At 43.1% G+C, this 11276-nt stretch overlaps 1 non-coding gene across 1 annotated transcript; it reads left to right on the top strand.

Annotated features, from left to right (window-relative positions):
- On the top strand, positions 3506-3578 carry TRNAE-CUC. The gene has a single exon. It is a non-coding gene; the product is annotated as a tRNA-Glu (tRNA).

Genomic DNA, 11276 nt, shown 5'->3' with positions numbered 1-11276 from the left:
CTTAATGTCATTTTGAATATAACATACCATAATAGATCTCCGATTCCCTCCTCAAAAGCCACTCACCTCCACATCTTTCCACCTCAGTAAACAGCATCATCGTCTACTCCGTTGCCCAAGCTAAAACTCCTGATTATTTATTCCTGATTTCTCTGTATCCCTTATTTCTCACATCTAACGTGTCACCGAATACTGGTGCTTCTACTTGCACACCTACGTCACAAGCCCATCCACTTCTGTGCATTGCCACTACCACTGTTCTTGTCTAAACTCTTGTCTAAAATCCCTCTGGATACTCCAGTGACTTCCTCAATTACATATCTACACAGAACCACAGCAGTTTTTTAGAAAATAACTTGGGTCATTCTCCAGTTAAAACATCTTTCCAGGGCCTGGTGGTTGGTTCAGTGGCTAAGACGCTGCGATCCCAAAACAGGGAGTTTGGGCTTGATCCCTCGTAAGGGAAAGTGTCAGTCACTCAGTCTGAGTCTTTGAGACCGCAACTGAGCAACTAATACTTTCCCTGACCAAGGATCAAACCCAGACCCCCAGCACTGGGAGCTCAGAGTCTTGGGGAACTAGATTCCAAATGCCAAAACTAAGAGCCAGCGTCAGCAAAAAAAAAAAAAAAAAAAAAAAAAATCCTTCGTTAGCTTTCCCTTCCTCCAATCCTGCCTGCCTCCTCCATCTCATCCTAAACCAGACTTGTAACCATCTCAAAGTCTTTGCACAGGCTCTTTTGTCCGCTTCAGAGGACCTTTGTACTCCAATTCCTTTTCTGCCTTCAAGTCTAAATTCAAATGTCACCTCCCTTGAGCATGTATTACATTCAGAGGACTGTCCTCCACCCTATTATATTCTATCTCAGGACCCTTTTGTCTTTACAGCCCCTCTCAGAATCTCAAGTTTTCATGGTTACTTGTTTACAGTCTGTCTCACTCACTGCTCCCAACATACACACGCGCACACTCATGTACACATGCATGTGCACACCCACATCCAAAACCTACCTGGAATGTAAAGTCTAAGAGAACAGAGATCCCATCTGTCTTATTCATGGACCTCATCTTAGTACCAATATCTCCCACTTTGGCATTTATTTTGAATTAAGAGCACTAGAGAAATAGCCAGTACAAGAAGGGCACTCTCACCTTCCTTTGTCCCCCTACTAAGCAGAAGATAAATCTCCCATGTGATAAAAAACAGGAATGAAATAATGCCATTTGCAGCAACACAGATATACCTAGAGATTATCATCCTAAGCAAAGTCAGAAAGACAAATACCAAATATCATTTATATGTGGAATCTAAAATAAGACACAAATGAACATATCTATACAACAGAAACAGACTCAGACATGGTGAACAGACTTGTGGTTGCCCAACAGGGTGGGGGAGACAAGGATTGGGAGCTTGAAATTTGCAGATGCTAACTAGCATAGAGGATGGATAAACAAGATCCTACAGCATAGAACAGGGAACTATATTCAATATCCTGTATTAAACCAGAATGCAAGAGAATATGAAAAAGAATGTAAATATAACTGAGTCACTTTGCTATACAGCAGAAATTAAAAAAACAAAAACAAAACTCCCTGTGAAAGGTGCCCTCAGTGTACCTGGAATAGGCATCCTCACCACCAGACACAGGGAATTTAGGGCCAAAAAGGCTGGATAAACAAATCTTGTTACTTCCTCACCGTCTATTACTTCCAGCCCAAACCCCTTTGTCTTGTCAATTCTTCATAAAGTTATTGTTTCTTTGTCTAAAAGTCATAAAAGCATCCTGGTCTGGTCATGTCTTTCAGTCCCTTGTCTTTGTGGAGCTTTTGTATAGGAATGGAATTAAAATTTCCTCTTGTTAATCTTTCCCAGTATTCATGGGCTTCCCTGGTGGCTGAGACAGTAAAGGATTCTCCTGCAATGTGCAAGACCTCGATCCTTGGGCTGGGAAGATCCTGGAGGGCATGGCAACCCACCCCAGTATTCTTGCCTAGAGAATCCCCTACGGACAGAGGAGCCTGGTGGGCTACAGTCCATGAGATTGCAAAAGTTGGACACAACTGAGCAGCTGAGCACAGCACTCATTCAAGCCTAGAAGGGTAGAGGCAAAATTACTTTTCCTCCTCTACAGTGACATATGGGATTCCCTGGTGGCTCAAATGGTAAAAGTGTCTGCCTGCAATGCGGGAGACCCGGGTTCGATCCCCGGATCGGGAAGATCCCCTAGAGAAGGAAATGGCAACCCACTCCAGTACTCTTGCCTAGAAAATTCCATGGATGGAGGAGCCTGGTGGGCTACAGTCCATGGGGTCGCAGAGTCGGACACAACTGAGCGACTTCACTTTCACTTTCATAGTGACATATAGTGAATATTGAATAAATTAAGATAATACCTGGGGATGGCAGGACAGCCAACTGAGAAGTTTCTTGGTTAAAGTACATAGAACATCTCTATTCTGACGTTCTCCTTTTTCTTAAAATCTAGCAAGGCTTATTTTCTTTAGGTGAGAAACAGGCTACATTTGTCACTTTCATTTCTGACAACTGTAAAAAGGAAGAATCACCCCACATAGCCTGGGAGGAAAAATAAGTCTCCAGACTATTTTTTAGGCTCTTTCTAGGCTCCTATAGATAGGGAGGTGGGCTTCCCAGGTGGCTTAGTGGTAAAGAAGGCCAGTGCAGGAGATGTATCCGTAGCTTCGATCCTTGGGCTGGGAAGAGACCCCCTGGAGGAGGAAATGGCGACCCACTCCAGTATTCTTGCCTGGAGAATCCCATGGACAGAGGAGTCTGACGGGCTACAGCCTGTGGAGTGGCCAAGAGTGGGACATGACTCAGTGACTGAGCACACACATGGTAGAAGGGAGAGGAAACTCGATGATGAGTACAGAAGGAAGGAGACTGGAGTGGCTGAATCCTCTCCTTGCCTCTTATCCCCCTGCCGCCAACCCCCCCCCCCCACCCACACAGCTTCTTCCTGGTCAGCGGCCGACCTGAACACACACACACACTCACACACACTCACACACACACACACACTCACTCACACTCACACACACACACACACACACACAGCCGTGTCGTTCCCCTACTTGCAATTCCTTAACGGCTTTCAATCTACCACTGAATAAATATTCAAGAATGTCACCCCCCCAAAAAAAAAAGAATGTCACCCCAGCTCAGTTACTGTCCTTTCATGTGACAGCCTGTTTTTCACTTCTGAAAACTCCAGCATCCACTGTGTACTCTTATCTCTTGGTTTCTTTAATCTCTTTCCCAAGACTGGCTGCGGAATGGGGCGTATTTCCCAGGGAACCTACATAGCCCCCTTTACAGGCAGTCTTTCTCACCTCCTCTGCCCATGCTAAAGATGCCAGTGTTCCTGGGGCTCGTTCGAGGTGCCCCACGTGCTCTCTGTGATCACATCCAACAGGCTTGTCTCTTTCTCCTTTCCTCTACTCACCCCTCTTTGGGCCAAGTCTTTAGAGTTATAAGAAAGCCTTCCCTGGTGGTCCAGTGGTTAGGACCCTGCAGTCTCAATGCAGGGGGCCCAGGTTCAATCCCTAGTCAGGGAACTAGATCCCACATGCCGCAAAGAACAATTTGCCTGCTGCAACTGAAGATACCATATGCTGCGACTAAGACACAACGCAAAGAAATAAATGCGTTTTTTTTAAAGGCAAATAATTTCAGAGGCAGAATAAAGGTAACTGTCACTTGGGAGCAATGTATTTGTTTATCCCCTTTCTCCCTACAAGCTAGGACACCCTAGAATTGGCCGAGGCTTCCGTCATTGCAGGGCAGCCCAACTACAAACATCTCCCTCTGCCCCTAGTTTTCTCACTTGGCCCCAAGCTAATTCCTGTTCTCAGAAAGTGTGCCAGAAATAGCAGACTGTGGGAAACAATAGGTATTCTTTGGTCTTAAGTGGTTTATTTGCATTTTGAAAAAGGTTCCTTCCTAGAAAATACCTGTCTCAAAGAGCTTTTGTCTTACAAAGAAATATCCTCGGAAAGGTCATTTTCTATCCAGCTTTCTAGACTTTGTTAGGTGTTACTTTTTCTGAGTCCCCATCAAGACTTTCATTTCCCACTCCCCTGCCCCCAGTCATTAAGATCCTTGAGAATGGGGATTTTAGCGTTGCCAATGATGAGAATGGCACGGAGTTTCATTTATTTTGTACAAACTCTAAGAGGACTGGTAGTGGTTGCCTGGAACTCAGAGAAGGACCATGATCCTGGGGAGATGAAGAACGGCAGCCCCCCAGTATCAGAGCCGCCTAGGAATTATCGGGGCCGGGGTAGGCTGCCCTCAAAGGCATATTGATGATTTTGGATTAAAGTTGCTTAAGAAATGGCCAACACAAGAGGGACACTGACCCTCCTCTCTTTCTCCCTGAAAGCAGGAAATAAATCTCTCCCGTGAAAAGTAAATTTCCTGCATCTGGAGGTAAAACACCCTTACTGCCAAAGACAGGGAATTCAGGCCGAGATGCCTATTTACACAAGCCTTGTTGCCTCTTTAAGTTACTACCCCAAGCCCCAATTCTGTGTTGATTCTTCGCTAATTAGGCGCCTAAGTTTCTTTGCCCTGCCAGTTCCTCACAGGTTTATTGTTTCTTTCTCCAAAAGGTATACAAGCTGCCCGCTTTGGCCACTCCTTAGGTTCCATGAGAACTTCATGCACCTGGATTAAAATGTGCTCCTTTTTCTCCTAACCTGTTTTGTGTTGGTTTGATTATTAGCGTAGTTATAAGAACTAAGAGGAGTAAAGGGGGAAATTTCCCCCTCCCCACAGAATGGAATGAATTAATGATCACAATGCTGCCGCTAACATCCTTCATCCTGGAGGGGCGAAGTCTGGGTTTCTTGGGGACCAAAAGTCACTCTGTAGACCTCAGGCTTTTCTGGGGGAACTCTCGCTTCCCTCCAGCCTCTACAGAAATGACTGAGTGAAGCTCTCAACTCTCAGGCCCGGCCCCTCATCACGACCACCTGGCCAACTCTGGCGGCCTGCTTCCCACACCCCACCTACCATAAATTAGGAGAGTTATGTGAATTTCCCTCCCTCTCCGTGGCTGATTTCAGCTCATTTGTCTCCAACTTTGATACAAAAGGCTTTGAGACCCCCTCCCCCCGTCAGCCTTCAATTTTACTGTCCCTCTGGGCTACTTATTTCAACCTCCAGGTGACCCAGGGTTTGTCATTATTCCCAGGAATTTTAACGCCCTTGCAAATGACAGATTTCCTCAGTCAAATTCTCCCAGTCTCCAAACTCTTCTCAGACCTCAGAACAGCTCCATTTGCAGAGTGGTCAGCTCTAACCATTTGACTCACCACTTTCCTGTCCTGTCCCCATCTTTCCAGCTTTCTCACTCGTTTATTTCCACAAGGCCTGACATATATTTTATCAAACCTGCCCTCTGGCAAAATGGTCACACAGAGATCTCCTCTCTAGCCTAGGTCTCATCTCCATTGCTTCGCTCTTCGACCACTAGCCTCAGCGCTTTACCCCCTGGGGCAGCTGCCTTATACTCTTTAGGCCTCCTCTGGCAGCGGAACGACGTTGTGAAAGATTATAGGACGATGAAGACTGTAATTTTAAATGTATGATGTCTAGTTTAAGCTGGATTTTCAATGCCCTTGTTGGTCAGTCGCTAAGTCGTGTCTGACTCTTTGCGACCCCATAGACTGCAGCACACCAGGCTTCCCTGTCCTCCGCTGTCAATGCGCTTAGTTAATGCTTTTTTAGGATTCCAAGTCTGTGCCTTCATTAAATCCCACCATGGCTTAAACCTGAACCACTCACTCTTCTTATCACACCTTTTGCTCTACACTTACCTTTTTTGGCCGAGGATTCCGCCGCCTACTTCAGTCAGAAAAAAGAAGCAGTTTCTTGCCTAGGTCCCATCAACAAACACCTCTGCAGTTTCATCTGCTCTCAATTTACCTCCTTTTCTTGTTCAAGACTATTTTTCCCTGTCTCTGGTTTTGATCAGTGTTCTCAGAGTGTGGTTCCCAACCCTTAGCTTTAGCCAAAATGCAAATGATTGTTGGCCCCACCCCAGACCTGCCAAATCATTCACTCTAGGGATGGGCCCAGCAGGCTGTTTTAACCAGCCCTCCAGGCTAGTCTGAGGCAACAGAAGGATTTGCTCTTTCTTTTGTCTGCATTCTCTTATTTCCAATAATATTTCCTCTGGGAATTTATTCTGTTAAATAAGACACTACAGGCCCCAGATGGGGTCGCTTGAGCAAACCAAGACTCAGCACCTAACCTGATAGCAGTTTTAGCTCTCCCAGGAATGTAATCTTTAACCAGTCTAGAATTACCTGGTCAGCACTAATGATGTAATCCACCCAGTAGACCCCTTCCGTCCCCTCTGAGAAGGTAACCTTGCCTGAAACAATGCACTCTTTCTTTATCTCTCTCCCTTTTCTACCCTTTTGGACAGTCTTCCATTCTGTGCAGCTCCTCAGAGCTCCTCTCTACTTATCAGTATGTGCCTGATTCATGAACTGTGAAATAAAGCCAGTTTAGATCTTTATATTTACTCAGTGGAATTTTGTTTCTTAATAGTTCTAAGGAAATAATCTAAAATCAGGTCATGATTTTTATACTCAGAGATGTTCATTACAGTATTATTCATAATTGGGAAACATGCCCAAAGTCCATGATGGGATAGTTATTAAGGAAAGACAATGTCATATAAGCAAACAACTAAATGATATTTATCAAGCTATTTTTTATTATACAGGAAAATGATTATGTTCTAATATTAAATTTAAAACATTTAAAGGAAATATGAAGTTGTTTAAAGGCTGGTTTACATCCTGACTTCAGTACCAGCAATTAGCCACTTCCCCTTCCCCCTACTCCACTACACTAAACCCACAGTAACAAGGGTTTAAATTGTTTGTTGTTGGTTTGTTTTTTTTTTTTGATTGAAGGATAATTGCTTTACAATGTGGTATTGGTTTCTGCCATGCAACAATCAGCCATAAGTATATATACATTCCCTCCCTCTTGAGCCTCCCTCCAGCCTCATCCCACCCCTCTAGGTCATCAGAGTGCTGGCTAGGCCCCCTGTGTTAGATAGCAGCTCCCCACTCACTGTATATTTCACACATAGTGGTGTATATATGTCAAGGCCACTTTCTCAGTTTGTCCCGACTTCTTCCCCTGCGGTGACCACACGTCTGTTCTCTATATCTGCATCTCTATTCCTGCCCTGCAAATAGGTTCATCAGTACCATTTTTTTTCTAGATTCCATATATATGCATTAATATGTGATACTTGTTTTTCTCTAACTTACCCATTCTGTATAGCAGGTTCTAGGTTCATCCACCTCAGTTCAACTGATTCACGTTCATTCCCTTTTATGACTGAGTAATATTCCATTGTACATTTGTACCACAACTTCTTTATCCATTCATCTATCAATGGACATCTAAGTTGCTTCCATCTCCTGGCTGTTGTACATAGTGCTGCAATGAACATTGGGATATATATGTCTTTTTGAATTAAAACAGAAAACCACAAGATCAAAGAAATTAGGAGAGGAAAGAAAAGGAACAACATTTTAGGAGCTGGTAAAGAAAGGGTAGGATGATAACCATCTTAAGAAAATGGGCTCCTCTTACAGGGAAGGATTCCCAAAAGACTCAGAAACTGGCAACATTGTAATAGCTTTCTGAAAAGGGGTACAAGTGAGCTACAAACAGAAGGAAAGGTTGAAATTCAGTGTAAGAAGCAGTTGGAGCCCCAGGCTCCTCCCCAACTGGTACCCCCAAGTGACTACCTCACCGCTGAGACAGCTGTTTATCATTTGCAGAGATTAATGTTAAGGGCCACTGAAGTAAGGGACTCTATCCTGAAAACTGGTGATTAATAACCATTCACATGTTGAAGATCAAAGCCCCCTACTTCTATCCCAATTTGGCTCTTAGACCACGTAGTCAGAACATCAAAAGATTAGTTAATTAAGGAAAACCACATATCTCAAGTTAAGGAATTTACTGCTTTTCTGTATATGGGAAAATGCAAAGTCTGGGCTCTTTGAAATTCTTCCTTTGATATGCACCTCAGCTATCTTGGGCAGCATCCCATATTTTCTCACCCTGAGACTCCGCCTGGTACACTGTAGAGGGTGGTTGCAGTGGCTGACTGTTAGATAGGGGGGCATTCTGCCTCCATTCTGAGTTCCCTCAGAGCTTACCTTCCCAGCAGCTGTAATATCATGGCTTGATGGCTGCAACATCCTCTGTTTACTGATATGGCAGGCAGTGTTTTTCATTCACAGTCACTTAAAACAGACTCATGCATGTAGGCAGTTGCCATTCTGATGGACTGATGGAGCTGCAAATGCCTGTGGAGTGTATTTCACTTCTACAATATTGATCACATATTAATAGCTACTTACTCCATGCCAGGCTCTCACTGTTTAACTTATGGGCTAGGATAGGTATTATTATTCTCTTATTAAACTGTTGAGGAGACTGAAACACAGTGAGCTTAAGTAACTTGTCACACAGCTTGAAAACAGTGAGTTGGAATTTGAGCTGAAACAGTCTAATTTGAGAGGCCTCTGGCTTTAGCCTTAAAAGTTTTAGAGATACAGACTTAGAAGATAGCTGTTATTTTAAAAAAAGACTTAGAAGTCTTGAGGAACCTGAAAATGAAAACTACCCAAGAAGTATTTTATCAACTTAATTATTTAGAGCAGGAGAAAATCTTTAGGTGGTTAGATGGTTAATAAATTATAAGTAAGCAGAGAAAAAGCTATTCAAGAATTAGCAGTAACATTTATGATTCAGCAGTCACTATAAGCAGCTGAATTAAATACAGAGTTTAGATACCTAAATATCTATCATATAAATCATATAGATGTATTAAATAGTATAGTCTTAAGAGGTATTAATACATGCATCTTTATCATTTCAACACCAAAGGAATGCAGGCTGGTTCCCTTTCACTGATGAGGCTGTGCAGAAGGAGCTGCCTTTCAGAGATATTCAAACTCAGGAAAGTGAAAGACTTAGGAGATAGTGGAAAGGACAGGGACCATGTGCTGTTTTGTCTACAGAGAATTATAAGAATGGCTTCCAGGTGTTGAATGCTAGCTCTTGCGAGGTACTCTTTGGAGTTTTATATTCATTCCTAACCATCACTATATTCTTGTGAAATCATGATCCTTGTACCCATCTTATATATTGGGGATGTGTATCCAACATGGTACAGCTCCTAAACTAAAATTGAGGGCTATCTCTGTTCCAAAGATGAAATCATCAGCTCACATCTGATGGAACAGGGGCCCAGAGACCATCTTCGGTAGCAGTGGAATCAATTTGTGCTGTTTTGTTGATTGCCTGTGAAAAATGCTTACCTGGAATTAGGGGTGCAGACAGCAAACTGATCTCATCATGGATAATAATTGGTGTGATTTCTTCAGAGCCCGGTGAGATACAGAAAGACCCCACTGGGCTGAGAAGATAGAAAACTCTATCTAGTAGGCTTATCTAAAGATATTAGTTTATTTCTTTATTTTTAACCCACATCTTCATTTTTAAAAAGGATTTTATTATTCATTTCTGTCTATTTTTGTCTGCGCCGCTCCATGTGGGCTTTCTCTAGTTGCGGCAAGAGAGGGCTACTTTCTAGTTGCGGTGCTCGGGCCTCTCATTGAGATCACTTTTCTTGTTGTAAAGCACAGGCTCTAGGCACTCAGGCTCAGTTGCTATGGTGCACAGGCTTAGTTGCTCCATAGCCTGGGGATCTTCCTAGACCAGGGATTGAACGCATGTCTCCTGTACTAGCTGGCAGAGTCTTAACCACTAGACCACCATATCTTCCCTTTTTCAGTCAATTATTTTTTTAAATTGATGTATAGTTGATTTATAATGTTGTGTTAGTTTCAGGTATATGGCAAAGTGATTTAGTTATACATATACTTCCCAGGTGGTATGTATAGTGGTGAAGAACCTGCCTGCCAGTGGAGGAAGCATAAGAGACATGGGTTCGATTCCTGGGTCTGGAAGATCCTCTGGAGGAGGGCATGGCAACCCACTCCAGTATTCTTGCCTGGAGAATCCCATGGACAGAGGAGCCTGCAGGCTGCAGCTCATAGGGTCCAACAGAGTTGGACATGACAGAAACAACTTAGCACATACGTATGTGTGTGTGTGTGTGTGTGTTTTCTTTTTCAGGTTCTTTTTCTGTATGGGTTACTAGAAAATATTAAGTACAGTTCCCTGTGCTATACAGTAAGTAGTCCTTCTTTATGTTTTATATTTAGTAATGCTGCTGCTGCTGCTGCCTTCTAAGTCGCTTCAGTCGTGTCTGACTCTGTGTGACCCCATAGACGGCAGCCCACCAGGCTCCCCCGTCCCTGGGATTCTCCAGGCAAGAACACTGGAGTGGGTTGCCATTTCCTTCTCCAATGCATGAAAGTGAAAAGTGAAAGGGAAGTCTCTCAGTCATGTCCAACTCTTCACGACCCCATGGACTGCAGCCTACCAGGCTCCTCTGTCCATGGAATTTTCCAGGCAAGAATACTGGAGTGGGGTGCCATTGCCTTCTCCGTATGCTAAAGATACTAGATTATAATAAGTACATTTTCAACTAAAAATGTACAAGTAATTTTTGAGGTATTGTACAAATAAGCAAAACAAAGATAAAATATAAAGCACCCGCTATTGGGGAGGGAGGTGGGAGGGGGGTTCAGGATGGGGAACACATGTACACCCATGGCTGATTCATGTCACTGTGTGACAAAAACCACTATAATATTGTAAAGTAATTAGACTCCAATTAAAATAAATAAATAAATTTAAAATAAAAAAATCACCTGCTATCTAATCAGCCAGTGACAAAGTTAATATTTTATTATGTATCATTCCAGGCATCTTTTCTGTTTCTCTTCTCTCTCTCTCTCTCTCTCTCTCTCTCTCTCTCTCTCTCTCTCACACACACATTTGTTTGTTTGTTTTGTACCAGGTCTTAGTTGCTGCAGGTAGGACCCCTGCACGGAAGAGCAGAGTCTTAGCCACTGCACCACCAGGGAAATCCCATGTGTGTGTGTTTTCTTTTTAAGTTGACTTTTTTAAGGTAATAATATCAATTTGGAATATTGGGGATCTATTAAAAATTTACACAGTTTTGTTCAATGTACTGTAGACTAAAAAAAAAAATTCATAACCTAAAAGGTAAAAGTTGTGTTTTATTTAGCAGGAATTTTTAGGACTTTAAGCCTGGGAGGCAGCATGTCAAATAA

The sequence above is a fragment of the Capra hircus genome, chromosome 2, assembly GCF_001704415.2.
Source record: "Capra hircus breed San Clemente chromosome 2, ASM170441v1, whole genome shotgun sequence".
NCBI classification, from domain to species: domain Eukaryota; kingdom Metazoa; phylum Chordata; class Mammalia; order Artiodactyla; family Bovidae; genus Capra; species Capra hircus.
Note: the sequence above shows the minus strand (reverse complement) of the source record. Positions and strands in the feature narration are given on the sequence as shown.